The following is a 19,895-nucleotide window of genomic DNA, read 5'->3' as shown; positions in this document are numbered from 1 at the left end:
GTGATCTTGGACATACCCAACAAAACACTCCCCTATCCCAACTTTAAAATAAATAAATAAAATGATTTTAGACACATTTAACTTCCTAAATTACCCTTCTTTTTTATTAGGCGTACCCAAAATATTTATTTACTAAAACAAGACATTTACTCTATGTGATTCAGTTGTAGAAGAAAAATGAGTTTTTTTTTTTTGTTTCCTTTTTCTCCAATAATCTCTTATTCTTTTATCTCATCAATAAACATGCAAACACCGACTTTTGATTTGAATCAATCATACCAAAATAATGAGAATGAATACCAACCAAATAAGAATGAAGATTAATAAGATCTCAGGACATATTCAACCCTTAAAATATTATGGAAACACCACAAATGCACACAAGAAGCATGAGGATGTGTTTTATATTTATTTCGACCTTTTAAAATTGTAATATATTTACAACAAAAAGAATGGATATCAACAATTCCGAACAAAACTCAGAGCTCGAAACAGAACTAGTACACTCATCCGCGGCGATCTTCCCCTGCCTTGAATACTTTTGGAATGGGGAAAGAAAAAAAGCATATTTTGAAGAATAAAAAAATAAAATAAAAATACATATTCAAATTGAATTGCTATTCCGATTTCCAGTAGATACTTTGGGACGGTGACGCCTAGAACCAGGTCTCCTCTCCCGCCCACGCTTCCTTGTTGAAGACCTCACTTCCCTAGCAGTAACAGTATCACTGTATCAGGTGAAGCTCTCCGAGGTGAAGGAAGAAGGTGAATCGTAGTTTGGAGGAGCCATGTGCTCTAACAAATCTCTATGGTATGCCTGCACAGAACAGATTCAAGATTAGCAGTGTGAATATATTGGTTATATGAGATGTTCCAATACACATAAGCATATAATTCTTCACTTATTGTTAGCAGTCATAGAACTTGTTTGACCATATCTCCTACAATGATTTAGGAAGAAATGCCACAGGGTGATTCTTATAAAATACTATCATATAAATCTCGTAGACCTTTCCAATTAAAAGGAAAGACACCATTAGAAGATTCAGAAAAAAAGCGTAGTACTTAAGCATGATGTCAGTAAGATGGAAGCAGATCAAGCATCTAGAAGTCAACATTTGTAAGGAGGGTGTCAACCAATAAAGGTTGGACATGAAAGTAAAATAGTGACAAAATCGTCTTTCTACGTCGTTGTTCTTGGACACTTTCCATAGAAATTAGCTAATACCTGAACCACAAAGTTGCGCCTTTCACAATCCAAAAACATGTTGACTCTCCAATTCACTATGGACATTATCTTGTCTCTTACAGTGGAAAAGCTGAGTTGGTCCCTGGAAGTAAAACGGTCAACCTTGTTGAACCAGAGACAAGTAAACAGATTTGTAATAGGGATGTACTCCCTTATGATGAACGCATCCTTCAGGAACATCTGTTAAAGCCATAGAGCACAAATATCAATTTGATACGCACAAAACGGAAAGCGCAAGAACAGGTAGAACAACAAAACGATCATAAACCCACCACTGATAATTGGGCGCTTAGCTTCAGAATATGGAGTCAAACCCTCTGCCATGTAAAACTCAGTTTGGAAATCAATAGATGCATTGTCGTATTTTGTGTTGGGGATTATATCAATACCAATCGATTCCCCCACTACACAGATAACTTGTATTTGAACACAATTCAACTCCGGACAAAATCTAAATATCAACTACAACCTATACTAACATGCCCAACTCGCTAAACAACTATTAACAAATGGATAATAATGTAAAGCGGTAAAAGCAAACCACAACACAAAGATTTACCGTGGTTTCGCCAATGATGCCTACTTCCACAAGAGCCGTTCTTAATAAAGTGGGAAGGAAGATTACAATCTCTCCTTTCGGTCTCTCACACTTTACTAGATCACTCTTATCTCTTTCTGAGGGTTGTATCTCAGTAAAGGTTCTCTCTCTTTGTTTTAGTCTGGATTCCAATCCTTCTGACTTGTTAGGTTAGGTTTTCCAAAACCTTGATTTTTGGTTTTATCTCCAAAAACCAAATTTCGCGGGTATTGTAGCAAAGCCCACGAAAATGAAAATTAGACTGGCCTTGGCCAGGCCTCTTTTATCTTGGATGTACCGGAGATCGCCCCTACATGGCCTTAACGCCCTGGTCGCCTCTAGTCATCGAACCACTGCGAAGTCGCGCTTCATCCGAGCTGCGGCCGCTTCTAACATTTCCAACGCCCGAATTCGCGTTTCTCTCCGTTTTCTGTTTTCTCTCCTCATGTGAGGGATAACTCCAACAATCTCCCCTCCCGAGCGGTGAGGGGGATACCTCCATGCAATTGCCAAATCAACGGGAGGAGTGTCTTTGCCATTCCGCAATAATAGCCAACAAACATCAAACTTACCTTCGGGTAAGACTTTGGTCATCATATCCGACCCGTTCTTGTCGGTATGGATCTTCTCGATACACAAATGCTTGTTTTCGAAAGTACTTCTCTAATCGAATGATAACGCACGTGTATGTGCTTGGATCTAGAATGAAAACTCGGATTCTTGCTCAAGTGGATGGCGCTCTGACTGTCACATAGAACTACAAACTGTTTATGTTTTAGCCCTAGTTCGTCGAAGAACCTCTTCATCCATAGCAACTCTTTGCAACACTCAGTTCGCTGCAATATACTCGCTTCTGTAGTGGAGAGGGCAACACACTTTTGCAACTTAGATTGCCAAGAAACTGCTCCCCCTGCAAAAGTAACCAGATAACCGGAGGTGGACTTCATCGAGTCAACATCACCGCCATGTGCCGCATCGATGTAGCCTTCAAGTAAGGGCTTACTTCCACCAAAGCACAAACATGATTTGGAAGTGCCTTTAAGATATCTCAATATCCACTTAACACCTTCCCAATGCTCTTTTTACCCGGTTTGATGAAATCGCTTACAACCCCAACGGTGAAAAGCAATATCCGGTCTAGTACACACCATGGCATACATCAAAGCGCCCCATCGCGGATGCATAAGGAATCTTTTCCATCCGACTCTGCTCATGCTCACCCTTTGGACACATCTCTTTGGTCATGCGGGCCACCAAGCGGACAACCGATCGGGTTTCGCTTTTGATCCATGTTGAATCTCTTCAACACCTTTCCGATGTAGCTTTCTTGAAAGCCACAACTTCCCACTCTTTCACATCACAAGTGATCCGCATCCCAAGTATCTTTTTTGCTTGACCCAAATCCTTCATCTCAAAGGACTTACTCAAGTCTTTCTTCAATTTGGATATCTTGTTGATGTTTGGGCCAACTATCAACATATCATCCACATACAAAGAATAGCACAATGAAATCCCCATCCGAAATCTCACGAACAAACACACAATGATCGGAGCGGACTTCTTGTATCCTTGCTTCGCCATAAAGGAATCAAACTTTATGTACCAATCGCGTCTCGGTGCTTGCTTCAACCCATACAAGCTCTTTATCGACTTGCATACTAGGTGCTCCTTGCCTTTGACCTCAAACCCTCTCGGGTGGTCCATGTAGACATCTTCTTCAAGGTCTCCATGAAGAAAAGTCGTCTTAACATCTAGTCTGCTCAACCTCTAGGTTCATACTTGCGGTCATACCCAATACCACCCTGGATAGAAGTCATCTTTACTACGGGAGAGAAAAATCTCATCAAAGTCAATCCCTTTTCTTTGACCGAATCCCTTCACAACAAAGGCGAGCTTTATGCCTTGGGTGAGGATTGTTCTCCCCATGCTTGACTTTGTATATCCACTTATTCTTGAGAACTTTTCTCCCGTGGGTTTCTCAACTAACTTCATAAGTGTGATTCTTATGCAAAGAATCCATCTCGTCATGCATGGCCTTCAACCACTTTTCTTTGTGCGTACCTTCAAGTGCCTCTTGATAGTACATAGGTTCTCCACCATCCGATAGTAGCACGTGACGTTATGTGGTGGATACCGGTTGAAGCTATTCTCCTTCTGTCGGACCTCCTTTGCCCCATCTGGCCGGTGCCTCGTGAGGTTGCACTTCTGCTTGCTCGGTGGTGGTTCATGCATCTCATCTGCATCTTCTATACCAATAGGTTCTATCCCATCATGAGCAATAGGATTCTCATCATGAGCTTCAAACTCATGGTTCTCTGCATTCTCAATGCCTTCTGCATGTTCCACAGTAGGAACTTCTGGTTCTGAATCAACAAGATCATTGGTGAAAGCCTGTAACTTCTCACCCTCCTCAAAGTCTGCTATGGTTTGGTCTTCTAAGAACACAACATCTTGACTTCGGATTACCTTCTTGTTAATCGGATCATAGAGTTTGTAACCAAACTTTTCATCTCCATAACCCAGAAAAATGCACTGCTTGGCTTTGTCATCAAGCTTGGATCTCTCATCCTCGCCGGAATATGCACAAATGCCACGCACCCAAATACCTCAAGTATCCATAATCAACATCTCTGCCGACCATACTCTCTCTGGATAATCACTATTCGGAGGCTTTGCCGGCGACGGGTTGATCACATGCACACGGTGTCGCATTGCTTCTACCCAAGAGCTTCTAGGTAGCTTAGAGTGAGATAGCATGCATCTCATCCTCTCTACAATGGTACGGTTCATTCTCTCTCGCTATTCCATTCTCATTTGCGGTGTCTTGGGAACGGTGCGCTCATGGCCGAATCCCATGACTCGGCAATACTCTTCAAATGGCCCAATGTACTCACCCCCATTATCGGCGAATACATTTCAACAACTTCCCAGTCTCTTTCCACCATCTTTGTGGAATCTCTCAAACACGCCAAGTACTTCATCCTTGGTCTTCGACTATAGGCCCATATCTTTCTTGGCGATCATCATCATGAATGTTAAAAGTCTGAAGCTCCCCGGTGGGACTTCACTCTCATAGGACCACATAAGTCCGTGTGCACTAGCTCGAAGGGCGATTGTCCTTTCGTGAGACGGGAATCTTTGGAAAGACACCTGTGTTGCTTTCCTACCAAACAATGAGTACATGTATTTAAATGTGTACCTTTAATGTCCGGCATGGCCTTTTGCTTAGCAAGAACTTCCATCCCTTTTATGCCCATGTGACCGCGGTCTCTTGTGCCACGTTCGGATGAAGCTTCTTCTTACGCGATTCGCTTTACGCTTTACACAAACTAGCCCTGTGTTTTGTAAAGAGAGCAAGTTTTCTTTCCTCCGGCTGCTACAATGGAACCTCTGCTTTCGGTTTCCATACCCGTTACCAAACGAGTTTACAAAGCCATCGTCATCTAATTTCCCCGCCGAAATTAGGCTTAACCGTATGTCGGGGACATGTCTTACATCCTTGAGTGTCAAGGTGTAGCCGACATTGGTTTCTATATGAACATCTCCAATGCCTATAATCTTGAGGACGCCATCATTACCCATCCTCACTTCACCATATTCACCACACGGTAGGGTAGTGAAAAATCCCCAATGCGGTGTGGCGTGATAGGATGCTCCTCAGATCTATCACCCACTCAGATATCGACATGAGGTACTAAGGCGGCACACACCACAATCGACACATTCCCCCACTAGGTCGTCGACTAGTGCGGTAGTATCTCTGCACTGTGTTTCCGTTCCTCGCACCATGTCTTCATGTACCGCGGTTATTCTTCTCATCCCTCTTCGATGTTCTCGCGACTCATATCCGAAGTGGCCTTTTGTGGCACAATAGTAACATTGCCTCTGCGCTTAGGAGTTCTAGCTTCACCCCTAGATTTACTTCGTCATCACCTCTAGAAAGCGAGATGGTTTTCTGTTTTGACCTCTCCCCGTTTCTCTGTGAAAAGGATCTCGAGTGAGAAGAGCTGCTTTTTGCACTCCTTCTAGTCTCCTCATTCAACAAAGGCGTGGTAGCCATCTCCATGGTAACAATTCCATCCTTGGCTGCTCCATGTAGAAAACCGCTAATGTCTCCCAACTTTCGGGTAGAGAGCCTAATAGAAACAAAGCCTCAACTTCGTCTCCCAAATTGATCTTCATCAAATGCATCGATTGATGATATTCGTACTTCATTAAGATGCTCGGACATTGAAGAACCTTCTTGGTACTTCGTTAATGCGCAAACTTCTTAACGACTAGCACTTTGTTTCCACCCGACTTCCTCTCATAAAGGTCTTGAGTTTCTTCCATAGAGTGAAGGTGTAGTCTCTTGGGCCACATGGTGAAAGACAATCGCGTCAATCCATTTGTCGAATGTATCCAATCGCTTTTACAAAGCTTTTTCCACTCAACCTCATCGCCTTTTTCGGTTTTACTCCCTCATTCTCAATGGGAAGTGCCAAGTCCTTGCAGATATAGCAAGTCTTCCGTTCTTCCTATTCGGACTCATCATACGAAGTGTTCACGGAATGGTCCATCTCTACAAGTTATTTAACCTCAAATCTTCTCTCGGGAATTTAGGTCAAACACCTTCTCCAAGATTCGGATAACACCCTAGGCTATTCTAACCAAGGCTCGATACCACTTGTTGGGGATTATATCAATACCAATCGATTCCCCACTACCACGGATAACTTGTATTTGAACACAATTCAACTCCGGACAAAATCTAAATATCAACTACAACCTATACTAACATGCCCAACTCATTAAACAACTATTAACAATGGGATAATAATGTAAAGCGGTAAAAGCAAACCACAACACAAAAAGATTTACCGTGGTTCGCCAATGATGCCTACTTCCACAAGAGCCGGTTCTTAATAAAGTGGGAAGGAAGATTACAATCTCTCCTTTCAGTCTCTCACCTTACTAGATCACTCTTATCTCTTTCTGAGGTTGTATCTCTAAAGGTTCTCTCTTTGTTTTAGTCTAGATTCCAATCCTTCTGACTTGTTAGGTTAGGTTTTCCAAAACCTTGATTTTTGGTTTTATCTCCAAAAACCAAATTTCAAATCTTGTAGCAAAGCCCACGAAAATTAGACTGGCCTTGAAGCGCCAATTTGATCTTCAATGTCTTGGAGATCGAGCGGGTCGCCCCCTCTATGAGTGCGGGTCGCCCTAGTCTACTGGAACCCCGAAGCACGAAGTCGCCCCATCTAAGCTGGCGCTTCTCGACATTTCAACGCCCGAATTAAGCCCGTTTCTCTCCAGCTCTGTTTTCTCTCCTCATGTGAGGGATAACTCCAACATTTTGCAACAGCTTTATTGGCCTCCGCTTCCCCAAAAACATCGAAGCGTCTGTAGCGCTTAGAGATAGCAAAAGTAGCATTCTCGTTACAGCGAAGGATGAAGAAGAATAAGAAACTTTCACTAAAAACAAGGATTTTGTTTTTAATCTTTTTGCTCAAATATATGGGAGATATTATTGGATTTATTGTATGACAAAAATTTATGTTAGTTATGGGGTATAGGAGTGTTTTGTTGGGTATGTCCATGATCACCCGTTCTAATTCTTTGACAGTTTGCGGGTTTTAGAAATACTCCCAAAAACCACCAACTAACGAAGGGTTTCACTCTCCGCTCTCTCCAATTTTGTCTCATCTAGGTTTGTATACTATAAAATTTAAACAGATAAAAGAAAGAGTCGAGCTTGGCTATTCACCTATTCCTCTCACCATATTCATTTCAAAGTTGAAGCTTGCTCTTCTTCGTTTCAAGTTGAAGCCCCACACACAACCAAACTCAGGAAGAAGGCTCAAGATCGAAATCGAAGGTTTGTGTTATCTAAAGTCGGACGAAAATAGGCAAGGTCCATATTTGCTTTTTAAATTATTGTGTTCTCATTTTTTTTTTTCTTTTTCAATCCTAATATTTTCTCTAATCTATTTGTTTGAAGGACTTGCTGTATTTCTTTTGGGTTATTTAAACCCTACTAAGTTACCATTTTTATTTTGGTAACTTCTTTCTTTCTGGTGTTCGATTTGTTGAAAATTATCCAAATATTTATTTTTCGTGTATTCCTCAATGTGTGAAGTAGGTGGCTTCTTAAAGAAACAGATCACTATTTTCAGGATGGTTGTAGATTTTAAATCAACTAGGCTATGTACTACGTGCATTAGTTTGTGGTTGTAAAATCCTTAGCCTCATCCAGGATATCCTCCCCTTCAAATGCAAGGTTCGAAGCTTCATACAAACTCAACATTCTTTTAATGTCTTCGTGTAGGCTTGATTTAAATCGTCTGCTATCATCCTTCAAGCAATTAAAAACATCTGTATCACACACAAACAAGGAGTTATGTGATGTCCTGGATACAAATTGAAGTACCTAACATCGATAAGAGACATTTGGCCATTGGAATTTAAAGCAGAGTTATTCATCCCAGTTTAAGGGTGTTTTTTTTAAAGGATTTCATACCTTGGGATATTTTATAGCCATATTGTCTCAGTAGCCTAAAGTAGAGTGACACAACATGAAGGTCCTCCTGATCAGGCCCAAGACTGCTTTTGCTTATAGCTATGCCACCTAGGAAATTCTTGATTTCCTCTTCGAAATGGTAACTTAAACCCATCCTACAAAGGTTATCGATCATCTCTAGCCTATATAACATTCCTACCGCTCCCAAATTATTGAAGATAGTAGACCTTACATTTTCCTTTAACTTCTTTGCTTCACTCTCCCACATCTTTCCCTGTAGAGTTATTACCTCTTGAATTAGTACAAGTGAACATTTTATGACTACACAAACATAAACGGTGATAATATATTACAACAGGATGCTGACCATGTATTCACTCTTTAATGACTGAATAAAATCGAAATCCCAAATGCTAGGCTGGTAATTTGCTGATCTTCTAACTACTAATGATTCACAAGTTTTAGTAATTGCGGGACAATGAGCATGTTGAATTACACAGGATTTAACACTCAAAGCTCTTTCTGAAACATTTTTTGTTAGAATATGAGTCAAGAAGCAAGTGAGAGATTGGAGGTTGAGACTATAGCCCATTGCCATCGCTTTAGATTGAGGTACAGTAGTAGGTGAAATATTGTGTCTAAGTGTATTTTTTTTATGCGTGTGTGTGTGTGTTTTGTGTGTGTTATGTTTATGATGTTACCAGCTATGGTCAATTGAATAGGTATGCATTAAAAGATTGTAAATCAAATATGTGGATAAGTAATGTTAAGTATACATATTTTAGGCAGATTATATTGTCACGTCTCACTTAGATTCATGGATAAAATATGGAGATGAAGTTTCATTGATACTTTGCAACTTCAGCTAGAAAATTTTGTGGAGTTTGAAGTAGCATAGTGTAACAGAACATTAACTCACTAATCAATGATTTTATTGGTGATACTTCAAACAAGGCAGTCTCCAAGTTGCCATGTTTAGGAGTATACCTTCGAGCCTCTATCTTTATTGTAGCTATGATTGGCGTATTGTGTGTAATACATTCTTTTAACAATGACCAGTTATATTTTCTTAGAGTCGAGGGACCGCGATAAGTAATACCCAGTGGGGGATCAGTCAATCATCTTCTTATCAACTCGGATAATGATTAAGATGATCGAACATGTTTATTTAGTTCTTTTGGGTTTTTGTAAAGATCTACCAACTTACCATTCTTGCATTTGGTAATTGTTATCTTTTTGGTGTTAGATTGGTTGAGAATGCTCTGGTTAAGTGTTGTCTGAGGATTCCTGTATGTGTGAAATAGGTTTTTTATTTTTTAGAAAATGAGCAATATTTTGGTAGAGCAGCAGTAAGAAAGCTTAATGAAGAAAAGGCTGAAAATTTGTTTACTGTAGTGACTAGATAGAAATCTGTACCGTCAAAGTGGAATGTAGTTCCTTCAACGCTATGTTTCTAATCAGGAGACCTGGGGAAAGATTTGTTCTTGGGGCTAAGCTGATATAAGGACTGAAAACTAAAAGGAAGGAGGGGGCCGTTAGGGCAAAAAGGTCTTTTCTGATCAATGTGGAAGAGTCTGTAACTCTTTCCAAATACTAGAAAAATCCATTGACCACGTCAAATTGTTTATGATGTATATAAGGCTTGCAGTTCTACATTTTACAATTTTTTCGTTTTTTGGTTTAGACGGTATTTAGTTGTTTGGCCTTTCACAATGATTTCTTATCTTTGCATTCCTTTGGCCAATTTTCTTATTTTTCAGTATGTCTTGCACTGACCCATTTCATTCTTGAATTACAACAAGTAATTCAAAGGTGACTTAGTTTTAAACCAGGTATATTTCTTCTCATTTCCTTTATGAGTTGGTCTGGACTCTAGAACAAATATGATTCATATCAAATTTAGGTTGGCTTTACATTCTTAATTTGCAGTGAGCAGGCAAAGCACTTCTACTCATCGAGAACATAAACTTTGTACAATTCCAAGGTTAGATAAATTTGTCTCTATCCACCGTTATCATTGCTCAAGTTCCCTTTTTATTAAGCTTACATTTGATAAATGTCTTACAACTAATTGCGTTCTTTCAATATGGAAACAACACTCAAAAGAATGTAAGAATCTAGACTCTCTACTTTCTTTGGTTTAGTTGCATGTGGTTGCGAAAATGATTTTCCAAGCGATGGTTGCAACATATTGCAATGAGTAATTACTTTAACAACACAAATCTTCATTGCATGCCTTTACTAAGTAAATTCAAATGTGCTGTCATTTAGTTGTGGCCACCGACTTAGTCCCAATGTTTAATGGACCCGTTAGCAACTACACCTCATTCAAACATAAGCATGGAGTTGCCTCACCATGTTGGAATTGGGGAAGTTACTCATGTGATTGAAACTCTTTTGATTTATTCTCAAATCAATACTAGCAAACTGCTTTAAGAATACTTTTGAAATTTGTAAACATGATTTGACTTCATTTAACAAGCTTTTGGGAGGATGACATCCAAAATGTTGTTCAAAGATGCGTGAAGAAAAAAGGATATGATTCGTATGCAAACGATATTATTTCTTTGGTAGATGTGTATCAAATTATTGAATGTCTGGTTTTCGCTTTCTCAATATGGTTAGGGCACCTAAAGTGAGCAATTTATGCGCTACAAGAATCTATTGGCATAAACAATGAGGTAGGCTAGGTACCATTGACTTGCTCAGCCTCTGTTAGACACCAATGGAAAGCTTAGATATTGTATGATATGACTGCTATTTTATATTGCTTAGTAACATTTTTACTATATATCTTCTCTTTTCCTGAGAGCTTCAGAGGTCTTCCTAGCCTTGATACAAAGGAGGGTGTCTTAATCAGCAGTATGATATGGATGGTCATTGAGCTTGGGTTTGAAGTTCAGGTATGAATAATCCTCATTACAACTATTAATGTATTGAGTACGAGATGTTTCGCCATCTACTAAATCCCGTAAGTAAATTTAAGGGTTTGCATATGTACCAATAGTATATTTATATGTTAGTTCATTCATTGAAAATCTACACAAAACCAAATTGAGATGCTTTATTGATGTATAATGTCAATTGAGTGGTATTTGGAACTCATGCAATGGATATATATAATATATAAAGGCAAAGCCAAGTGTGACAATAAAGGCTAAAAATACTTTGGCTCTATGAGATTATAGTTATGAGAATTACACTTAGTGTTCATATCAATCTTTCATCCTGATAATTATAGTTTATATATGCTCCCCATCTTGGATGGCTAACGGAATAACCTCTAAGAACCATGAACCAGCTCACTGCTTACTCAGTTACTCGCTCACCAGTAATCCATGCCTATATCATAGATATCAAACCCATCAGGCATAACCATCTACTCCACCATACTACCAGCAATCAATTCATAACTACTATCATTGTAAGCGATAGTTTTCAATGGATATAACCTGTTCATGCAAGTATTTTTTTTCTCAATAATTTATGTGATATGATGACACTTTAAAGATTGATGAATATGTTATGTACACTGTTTGTTGAATTTGTAGTAAAATTAATTGTAGATGGATGACTTAATTGAAATACAGATTCAATTATGTGTGTATTGAATTGTATATATGGACAAGGACCATTTTCGCTATGGGGTCTACCAATGGGCACTTCACATGGTTTGTAGCTATTATGTTATCTCTACCGTACTTTAGAGGTCTACTAACTGTCAGGTAAGGTTCCTTCTATTTTTCTCCACATCTCAAGAGAACTTTGTACATTGCCATTTTTATGTGGGCTTATATAACTTTTGCAGTGGTTGACAGTGGCCATGCATGAATTAATTATCTATTTGCATGGAATTGGAATTGGGAAAACGTGTTTCTTGAAGTTACTTAATTATTTCAGCTTTTTTGAAAGGGCCGAAATAATATAGCATACTCATTTTGTGAATCTACGTAGTTACTTATTTATTATCAACTCCATGATGTACGTAGTCACTTAATTAGAACTATAGTTTCTCAGTTTTAAAGTGACAATGATCAGAACCTCACCTTGACTATTTTCAGATGTATCTCAAAGTGTGAACAAGAATGAAAGTTAGGATTTATGTTGAAATATGGCGAAAGAAGGGTTTTGGGGATTCATGAAGAGCTCTAAGAGGGGAAATTGATTGTGCAGAAATAGAGAATTGGAAGTCGGACTGATGGAAATATTTCTCCAGACTTTTCAACATGATTTATTTGATTATGTAGGTATGTTTACTATTGTTTTAAAACTGAATAATTTTGACTGGGTATGTTTATTCAATTGGATAATGCTCATAACCCAAATTTTTGGTTTTGCTTTCATATTGTTACCAATAGTGCAATGAAAGTTTAGAATTCCTTTCAAAGATATTCAGGGACACCAATAGTGTACCGATTATTGCTTGAGATGAGCTTGACACACCACTATACATAGAAAAGTAAGAGATCACATCTTTCTGTTATGTTAAATTATCTCTCATTGTGACAATTAAAGTTTTACAATTGCTCCCTCCACCTTTTTTTTACTAGATTTACATCATAAGAATAGAAATGATGCCTTGAAAGACAATATTTAGCTACAAGGCTAGATGTGTAAGCATGTTATTTACTTGGATAATCTAAGGTTTAACATGAAATGGGGTTTGAATCAGATTTTGTCCTTCTATATGTATAGCCTATGACATGGCACATGCTGATTTTTGTTGCATGTCAGGGATAAGCCAAAACACAGCCTCATGTTTGCTTCAGTTGGTTGAGGAAGTACAAAAAGTAGACTAACATAAAAGAACCTAACAAAAAAGAATATAAAGCACTGCAAAATGGTAAAACTTTGTGAATAAGAAAATTCAATAATCATTATTCTCACGTTTACCCTCTTTCACACCAGGCCACCACATCTATGAGCAACCCAGGTACCATATGCGTCCGCCAGGCCATTACATCTAGCGTTTGTCTTTTCAAGAAGTACAATATTACAAGTTAATGATGCACTATGCTTCTTATATAGATAGCTCATATATTTGGTACGATGTAATATTAACCCCCATTTGTTACTATAGGTTAAAAGGATAGCGACAATTTGCTTGACTAGACATTAAGCTACTGTGCATTGAGCCAACCAAGAAATCAAATCAATAAGATAAGTAGAATTTCGTACTTCCAAGATTTGTTACTATGTATCTACATCCAAGTAATATGGACACTTCATATTCTTAAAAACATTTGTGTCAGACACACAGACACATGGATGCACGTGTCGGACACATCATATTAGAGTTGAGATGGTGTCAAGTTGATCCTAATTTGAGCATCCGTTTGAGGAATTCAACAATCACCTATTCTGTAATGGGGTAACCAATTTATGCCTGTCCAAGTTCATCAGTATTTTCTTCTTCAGTCTTCCTAATAACACCCAGCTGTCCTCATTTGCCAGAGATAATAATATCTATCCTTTCCAAGTTCATCTATTTTCTAGCATTACTTCTTCAATCTTCTTGATAACAACACTAAAATTGTCTCCACTTTCTAGATCTTTAAAAGCAGCCAAATGAACATGTCTATGCCACTTGAGAAGGTTATATGACTGTAGTACTGCCCACCTTGCTTGATTTGACATTTGTATGTATATCAACTTAACAAAGTCTATAACTTTGATTTCAGACCATGTTATAGACGGTTCTTTTTCCTTAAAACCAAAGATAAGAAAAAGGAAAATGTCTCCCTGGTGGGGAGAACTCCTTATCTTTTGCCATATATCTAATATATGAAACCTAGCTTTCTATATATCTTACCAAATGCAAACTTTGCTATGTGTTTTGTAATGTTGTCTTCTTTTTAAGATTTTTCAGTATTATTGTCTGCTCATCTTACTTCATTGTTTTTAGTAGATTATACGTTTTATTGTTGAATATCTATACGTACATATGTTTAAGTTATAACTTCTGCACAACATAACTTGAAAATTTCCCCTGTAAATACATCAATTGGTGCGGGAATCCATAGATCATAGTAATTCGAAATTATTGATATCATATAGATACCTTCCAAATATCAAATTAATATTCCATGCATGCATAATTTATTGATATTAGTACTAATTTTTAGTATCAGTTTCACAGAGGTAGTGTTTAACTTATGTCAATCACTGCACATTAATCTTATGCGTCAAGATTCCCAACATTTTACAAATAGTGGAATTGAATTTAGTTTTCTAGCAGCTTTGCAAAACCATTTAGATATCTAAGTCAAACCTTAGCATTCATATGTCTCCAAAGTAACATTCCATAGAAAGGGAATGCCACATGCTTTCTTTATGTACTAATTTCTCATTTTGGTATATATTATGGCTTTGGCGCAGTCAAATGGAAATGCTAACACTCAAACCTCATTAAAGCTCTGAATGTCAATACCATCAAAATGGGGTTATGAAGATTACGCCATCAACAAACTCACATTTTGAATCTTCGTTATCCCGACATCTTGTATCAACTGGCTTTTGCTTGGCTATATGCTCAGACAACCGGTACTTTACAACCCAATTCACTAATATATATCCTCAATGATCCAACAGATTGAAATAACTTGGTGATGCAGTAGTAGGCTATAACTTTACTTTTCTTGGACTCGAAGCCATTGAATATAAGATAGAACTTCTTGACATTTAAAACTTTTAAACTTAGGACAATATCTTCTATAGAATATGTGATTGTGTAGTTTCTACTATTTCGAAGTTAGTAATAGTACTTCGATTTAAAGTTTTTTTGTGTGTGATTCGGTCATGGGGTTTCCACATTGTTGAACAGGGTGTTTAGAGTGTTTCCAGATAGAAAGACATTGTTGAACAGACCATTACGCCTCTCCCAAAGCTCATAACACTGATAGATAAGCTACATCCTTTTTCTCTCTTCCCTGTATTTATTCTTTGAAAACATTAATTTAGTTTTTATCAAGCCTGTGTGAAAAACTGTGGTTTATACATATGGCTAAGACGTTTTCAATACATTCTAGGGTTCTTGGTTACAAAATAAGTTTTACAAAAGATTAAGATATATACTTATAATTCAAAGGAGCTTAGATTTCAGTAACATATTGCGAGTGAGTTTAGAATGTGTTTTCCATGAGGTTTGTTACCTTTGTATAGGGAAGAAGTGCCACTTTGGTATCGTGTCAGTTCCTTCATACCAATTTTCTATGATTAGAGAAGTCGCTTTGTTGCTTAATATTGCTATTTTTCTTTTATGCAGTATGGCAATTATTGCTTTGGGCGTTGTACCTAGGTACACATTCCCTTATTCAAGACTCACAAAAGAAGTTGTTCTTCTCAAAGACTTATATATAGAAGCATTCTTTCGAGATATTTGAGGTAAGCAATGCTTCCACGTCATTTATATATCTTGGATGTACAACTATATCAATGAAAGATTGGACACTTGTTTTTGTTTATAATCAGCATCTAAACAAAGGTGTAGGCTGTGTCATTATGTTTGAACTACTTATTATCTTGCTTGGTTAGTTTGTATCCCTTCTTTCAAACATCCTCTATTTTCATTTTTTGTTCATCTTCATTTGCATTTTTCTCTTACACTCTTATTGTCATCTACTACCATGTTGATAAGTTCATGCAATATTAGAAAAAGAAATTTCACAATGGCAAGATATCTACATTATTTTTTAATAGTCATGGTAGTCACTATTAATCGATAGGACAGGATTTACACAAGTAGATTATATTAAGTAATCTGCTAAAGATTTGGCTTCTTTTGAAGCTTGATGAATTTTCTAAGCTAATGTGCTTAGTTTTCTCACTTAAGATGAAGTAGGGTTTGAATATTATATACCCAAAACTCAAACAAATTACTTTGGAACCAAATTATACTTTTGGAGTGAGTATTCAATAATGTTATGAAACATGTATTGAACATCTACTATATTTATTTACCTTTTGGTTTCAGATTTTTGCTACATACTTTAGCATTGAGAGTCAATTTTTGATGAGTTGATTCACAATTTTTTTACCAATTTCTAATATATAAACTACTCATTTCTCAAATTAAGATTACAATTTGAGATTCCTAATAATTCCTAATACATACACTACTATAAGTTAATTAAAGTTAGTTTAACGTATTGAATTCATTAAGTACTTGATGTCATGTCTTAAAGTTGAAAGTGAAGAACACGTCTTGAAGATACTAATTTTATAGTGTTTTTATGTATCATCTCCAGTAAACTATAAGAATCTACCGATATGTTTAGATATAAGAATCTACCCAATAAGTTTAGAGGTATGGACGGTATACCCAACTTCGTTAAATTTATTATGTTCTTTTCGATTTATTTTGATCAATTGCAAGAGTAATCACGCTTCCATGATGGTGCGTAACTGATTTTCTAATTATTAGTATTTTATTCAAGTAGAAGATGAGGGCTCAATTATTTAGCCATCTAAGTCATACAATTGTGCTTTCCATTTGAGCCTTGCTTGACATGTACCTTCGTGCTTCCAAACCACCCAAATACAGGTGTGTGTGGTTTTAATCAAAGAATTTCCAATTTGAAGACAACATCATGAGTGTTAGAAGTATGTTTATTACTATCTTTTTAGATAGATAAATATTTTCTATTATTTTCATGTGTTGTTTTTTATTATAGTGACAGACAAACATATTAATTTTTAGCTTACATTTTTATACATGCGATTTGATTGATGGGTACTTAGGCACTCAACTTTTATCTACGACCATCTAAAAGTAGCAGTGATATTTAGTCATGATAAATGTTGACTAGATATCATAAAGCAGTGTGATATGATAAAGATAAGTGATGTTATTGCGTATGTATTAGTCTGTTAGATGACAGTATGTGTTGAAACACAATTGGTTGTACAAACTATTTTGCTCTCTGCCTAAAGTTTTGAACATCATTACTTAATGACTAGGTTTACACACACCTAACATAGTACCACTGGCAAAGGTCTGCATTGGTATTTTTTATGTAAGTTCACTGGCTGGGTAAATTGTTCATTATAGTTATTTATTTTTGTTTCTTGATCTACACCACAGGGTTTACAATCCCCAAGTCCAACTGATAACATCGCCCTTCGTTTGGCTATCTAAAAAAAATGCATCCAACCACTAGATGTACAGTCATTATGGAATTATAGAATAGGTAGGGCGTTTACGTTCAATGGTTACGAACCAAGGAGCAAATGGTAGTGGATGGTTGTTTTATATATATATATATATATAACAAATTCAAAGCTAAAGGACTAATGCAATGGTTTTCTTGGGTACAACAATGAGAATATGGACGGGTTACATGCAGAGGATAAAAGGCCAGAGGCTTCGAGGATTAATAGGGATTCTCTAAATGTTGCCAACTAATTGACTGTGCTCTTACGAGTTAATGAAGATATTTCTATAGAAGTATAAAAAAAATAGTATCACATCTTGCGCCCAAGATTAAAGATTTTTCATTGGTTTGGTCATGGATAAAATTAAATATGTTTGAGTTTTCAAGCTATGGGTGTTATGACTTATGAGTTGGTTTTTTTTTATAATGTTTGTAGGAAAAAGTTCAATGATACGTGCACTAAAGGATTATTTTGTACTAATATTTCTTTCGTATTAATTACTGTATGAAATAATATTTGAGGAAGACATTCAAAAACGTAATATTTGAAAACTATTCTCAGCCAAGACGATACTAATTTAAGTAAAACATAGATGGTTCAAGGTTAAATAAAAGTACTATAAATGCATCCACAAATCACAAAGCATATAATAATAGTGCTTTGTATGATTCTCTTGGAGTCATTTCACATGATTTTTCACGGATTTCCGTCTATCAATTCTCACGCACACAGAGAAATGTAATTGAACTCAAATTGTAACTATTGAGGCGATTTTATGTTAATAAACTTTGACAGCCACTCATTATTTTTTCTAATTTGCATTATACTTCATAGTGGAACCTGTTCAGTTCACATTTTCTTTTGAAAAATTAGATAATGTATGCTTTTTGTTTATGCATTTGCATTCGTATGAAAAGTTTAGACACATTCATTGATATCAATCACTGGATTAAGAACCTTTAATTGCAAATTTCTACTAAAATTTATCAGGAAGCCAAAGAAAATATGTAAGGAAATACATCCAAGCTTATTACCATTGTTATTGTTGATGTTTTTGAAAGTGCGACCGTGAGAACATATTTTTGACTTTTACAACACTTGGTTTTGATATCTATTCCATCATTTGATTGTGGTAATTCATTTATCAAAATTTTATAATATATAATAATATAAAAACAGAACCCGTCCGTAAGACGGGTACAAAATCTAGATATCAAACATGAGATTTATGAGTCCTTGATATTATCATGTGTTTGGTTCCTCTACTTATTTTGATGACTTATCATGATGGTTGGTTTGAAGTGAATTTCAAAACATGCATAGTTAATTAATTTTTGCAGAGTTGGTAGAGAAGGGTAATTTAAGTGCCTTGGCCACTAATTCGGTCTTTGGAAAAGAATACCTGATATTTTGATCTACCTATGAACAACAAAGACAGGGTTGATATCAAAAAATTGATGCGGGTTGTCCTTCCCAATTACCAAAAAAGGTATATGCTGAATTACTGATGTTTCCCTACTATATATGTTTGGTGCAAAGTAGTAGATGCATGTTTACAATGTTTTTGTCTGTTGAATATAAAGAGGGTGGAACCAAATGGAGATGTTGTGTTTTGTTGAGGCATGCACACAAGATTGTTAGCCATAGTTTAAAACAATCTAATGCTATTAATTACGATCCATAGACCATACATTTGTCCCGGGTTATGGAACTTTGAGATTGTAGTGGTCGAAACTCAATGGCTATATGCCATTATTATACAGTGGGAGATAATGCTCAGATCATAAGTGAGGGTCACATCAACAAATTTTTTACACAATATAAAAGCGAGGACAATATCTTCAATTATTACGTATAAATTCCTAATGCTCTATTCTTGAAGCTTTGGCAATCCCATAACCATTTTTTGCTATTATTGATGTTGGTTTAGTTCTCATATTCACTTGGTGTCAAAGCAAAGAAGGTTGGAATGGAAGTTGATCATGAGGTACAGAAGGAACAGCCCACAATCTCTTTATAAATGATCCATTGCCTTTTTCTTTTCTGCTTTATATACTGATGTAGCTCTGGATTAAGTTTCATTTTACAGTTTTGTTTCTATGTGGAACAGCCGGTGATATTCAATTGCAAGGGAGGACACATATACTATCTTTCACTCACCTCCATTAGAGTTGTTGACATAGAAATGGTTAGTGCTAAAAAAAAATTTCCTCCCACCTATTCTATTCATTTTCTTATATTTATATCCTATAAGGTCAATCTCTATTAATATTCTATTAGGCCAATCAATTAATACAAATTTTGGTTTCTTTGAATATACTTGAAGTGGGCATCAATATAGTTAATGAAACTATCACTTCCATTCATGTCGGGGACTTTAAAAGAAACAATATACCATATATTTGCATAAGTTACTA

At 36.6% G+C, this 19,895-nt stretch overlaps 1 long non-coding RNA gene across 1 annotated transcript; it reads right to left on the bottom strand.

The window, feature by feature from the left end:
* Positions 1–405: 405 nt before the first annotated feature.
* Positions 406–1,612, bottom strand: LOC147486612 (uncharacterized). Its single transcript, XR_015202561.1, has 3 exons — positions 1,522–1,612; positions 1,229–1,429; positions 406–817 (listed from the first exon to the last, which is right to left on the bottom strand). It is a non-coding gene; the product is annotated as an uncharacterized LOC147486612 (long non-coding RNA).
* Between the last annotated feature and the right edge of the window lie 18,283 nt (positions 1,613–19,895).

The sequence above is a fragment of the Coptis chinensis genome, chromosome 7 (genome assembly GCF_015680905.1).
Source record: "Coptis chinensis isolate HL-2020 chromosome 7, ASM1568090v1, whole genome shotgun sequence".
Lineage (NCBI taxonomy): Eukaryota > Viridiplantae > Streptophyta > Magnoliopsida > Ranunculales > Ranunculaceae > Coptis > Coptis chinensis.
Note: the sequence above shows the minus strand (reverse complement) of the source record. Positions and strands in the feature narration are given on the sequence as shown.